We start from the raw sequence: 3,724 nt of genomic DNA, 5'->3' as shown, positions 1-3,724 counted from the left end.
TTGTTTGTAAATAACAAAGGTTCAATAGAGAGAAAACAATTTATCAAATCAAATGATCACTCTCAACAACTAATATGGTTCAATCAAATTCTGCATCAGATACACTTTATAAATCTGTAAAAATTTATTTATTTAAGATCTAGTTGAATTTTCTATTTATAATTAACATTATATTTATAATTTATTATGATGTATTAAAATTATTTTACACGTGGTATCAAAACTCTATTTTTAAATAATTAAAATTCTCCATTAAACTTATGATGATGAACATGATATTGATATTCTTAGATCGTGAAAGTTTAATGATTATTTAATGATTAAATTTAATAATTAAAATAATAATAATAATAAAATATAGCTAAATTAAGTTTTAGACATGAAGATTATTAATACAATGAAAAATCGTGTTATACAAAAATTTAAGTTTGGAATAATTTAAGAATTATCCTGGTAAGAATTATCTTCTTGGACCTGCTACTCTTTCAATCTCATCGTTCATTGATGTTAAGTTCATTTTCTCTGTTGTCTGTTCACCCTACTTCTTCCTTATCCAGAAAATAAGGAAGGAATAAATGTTGGAGTTGTTTAGGCCCATAAAACCTCCTTCTCCAGAATTTAGTGGAATGTGAGATCCAACAGGAACAAGGAAGAAAGCGAGCCCAGAGACATACTGGTTACGACCTTGGATGACAATGAAGAAAGAGAAATAATTAGTGAAATCGGAGAGATGTTTGATTTTGGAATTCCTGATGGGCACCTTCTCAACATATAAGTGGCTCGACCAACTTGGCCCATGTAATCGACGCTGTTAAATTCAACACTTCCAGCAATAGGTGCTGGTGTGTTTGGGATCACAGTGTGTTATTTCAAAGGATATTGGATTAAAGAGGAGGAGGAGGAGGGAGTAGAGGTGACGTTTCTAAGTTGTGGCAAAAGGTGACCAGAGAGTGACACCGATGAGGAAGAGAAAGGTAGGAAGGGAAATGTGAGTTAAGAGGGAACAGGTCAAAGGTCGTTCGGTTTACGAAAGGCACCCTTTAAAGGTTGCTAACATGCCATAATTAACTCAAAACCAAAATTTAACTCAAAACCAAACTTTAACACCAAATCAAATAACAATGCCAAACGAGTTCCACGTAACTTGAACAGCCCAGTGGAACAATCCAAAACCCCTGAAAAGGATGAGACACTAATTTTTGGTGGGGGAAGGGCCGGGAAGAGAACAATAAGAATCAAGATTTCACCAGGTGAAGAAGGGGGCAAACCATCAACAACTATGCTCGAATCCATCATGCAACAGCACTAGAAAGCATTTAGACACCGAGCCTACATAAGAAGAAATCACAATAAATAACAGATCAGCTGTTGCACAAAATAGATGTGCATAATCAATTTTTGAACACGGTGACAGTTTTGCAATTTGCTGTATCAATTTGACAAACTTGTATCTTAGTAATCTTCAAGTACCCCACTTGCCACTTGTCTCAGCTGTGCATTCATGCCCTGAGTTCTACTAAACTAGGAAACAAAGGGGAGAAACATGCATACTCGATTAAAAAAAGGGTGAGACAACAGTATCGTAAAGAAAACAAAGAAAATCACAACAAATAAATTCAGAATAATTTCAGTGGCATGACAATCGTCCACCAAATCAAGGAAGTAGAAACACTCACAAGAAAAAGATTCGCAGTTTAGCCCAATACATTCAATGGTCTCTCATTGCTCAAAAATACTTTGGTCCTGAATTTTATAAAATCAGCAGTTTAGAGTTTTTCCATTTTCCAGTTTCTTATGTTCTTTACAGACTTACTTTAGCCAATAAAGGACCTAAAGGTTAATTTTTTATAAAGCCAATGGAGCAAAGTGATTGATTTTGTAAAAAGAAGACATAGTTGTTTATTACTAATTTTGCCATGGAATATCACTGCAGTATTTTATAGTGACCAATTTGAAACAAAAATGAACTCTCAGCCCAGGACCTACCAAACATGTCCCAAAAAAATGCTGCAAAATCTTTAGCAAACAAGAAATAATCATGAAAACAGATGGAGATATTTCACTTCCATGCACTTGCAATGTCGTTGGACACGTTGAAAATCATGAAAAGAAGCAGAAATTGAAGTAGATGAGAGAAGATAACTATTCAAAAAAAACACAATACATGATACATACAGAAGCAAAGTTTTCATCACAATATATCTCATTTTTTACCCTAAAGCACCTCTTGATTTGAGTAATTTGGTACAAGGACCTTCAGTGATTAAGCTTGGGTTGAGAGGGAAGATGAATTGAGAATAGTTAATGATTATTAATTACAAGAAACCAATCACAGATCTTGCTTTTTACTACCTAACCCACCGAGAAAAAGGGAAAAAAAATTAAAGGATATTCAAGAAGATCATCAATCAAAGAAAATAAAGAAAATTTTACCTATAAATGGAAATTGCAGAAGAGGAAAAGAAATTTTCTTTCTACTAATACTGTATTTAAAGGAGAGAAAACTTGAAAGAAATTGAAGATAAAGAGGAAATTAGCAAGTACACCCAAGTTAGAGAATGTTTCTGTAAATGGAAATATATAGAAAACTCTCAGCAGTGATAAGGGGAAATCCTGAAAGGGCTAAGAATCTGAACATATGCTTAAAATAATCTTAAAAAAGATCAAAAAAGAATCTGTAACCAACATTAACAGTAACAGAAAAAGACCTTGCGAAGAACCCTAGGTGATGAAATTAAGAGGCAAAGAAAGAAAGAATAGTTGATGAGAGAATCTACCAGTGGCAATCTAGGCTACAAATCCAAGCTATTTACAAGAAGCAGAAGGCAGGAGGATTGACCAGTACTGATGTCTAGTTTCAGCCATTGCTTTGCTTTTCTCTGGTGCTGTCCTTTTTGGTGCTGTTGTCACTGTAAATTCAAGGCCACCAATGGCACTAAGGGTATGTTTGGGAAGGGAGGAAAGTGAGAGGGGAAAGAAAATGTGAAGTCCATTCTTTTGTTTGGATTGAGTAGAAAATAAAGAGGAAAAATATTAGAGAGAAAATAAAATTATTATGTTTTTTTCTCCTTTCTCTCTAAAATGGGAGAAAAATAAGAGAAAAATATTTAAAAATATAAAAATATTTCTATATTTAATAATTTTTTTTTTAATTTAAGGGTAAAGTTATAATTTTATTATTCATAAAATAATTTTTCCTTTAATATTTTCCTCTCTCAATTCAAATAAGAGAAAGAAAAATAATTTTTATTTTTATTTCTTATTTTTCCTCTTTTATTTTTCTTCCCTCTTTTATTTTTCTTCCTCCCTTCCCAAACATAGTGTAAAGGAAAGAAAGAGAAAGAGCTTATCAACTTAACCTAGTTGATGAATGAAAAAGAAAGATTCTTTTTATGGCCAAACAATGAATAAGGTGACTGTGTGAAAACTTCTCGCTTTGGTTTTGGTAGATAAAATGGAAAATATAATAAAAGAAAATTCTTTTTTTTGGGAAAAAAATATAAATAAATAAAATATATTTCAAATTTCAATATAATTTAGTGTCCACAAACAAGTGTACTATTACATTATTAATGGAGATTTCATGTACACTTATTTTGTTCTTTTTGTTTTAGTGGACAAAATATTTTTTTATTCAATTTAATAATTTATTTCAATTTAAATTTATTATTAAATTAAAATTATTCAAATCCAAATGTTGAATAGATTTGAAAGTCAAATTTAG

General features: G+C 31.5%; 1 long non-coding RNA gene across 1 annotated transcript; it reads right to left on the bottom strand.

Moving 5' to 3' along the window:
• Nucleotides 1-418: 418 nt before the first annotated feature.
• LOC131182287 (uncharacterized) lies at nt 419-2,957 on the bottom strand. Its single transcript, XR_009150566.1, has 2 exons — nt 2,778-2,957; nt 419-1,329 (listed from the first exon to the last, which is right to left on the bottom strand). It is a non-coding gene; the product is annotated as an uncharacterized LOC131182287 (long non-coding RNA).
• Nucleotides 2,958-3,724: the final 767 nt, after the last annotated feature.

This window comes from Hevea brasiliensis, chromosome 8, assembly GCF_030052815.1.
Source record: "Hevea brasiliensis isolate MT/VB/25A 57/8 chromosome 8, ASM3005281v1, whole genome shotgun sequence".
Taxonomy (NCBI): Eukaryota; Viridiplantae; Streptophyta; class Magnoliopsida; order Malpighiales; family Euphorbiaceae; genus Hevea; species Hevea brasiliensis.
Note: the sequence above shows the minus strand (reverse complement) of the source record. Positions and strands in the feature narration are given on the sequence as shown.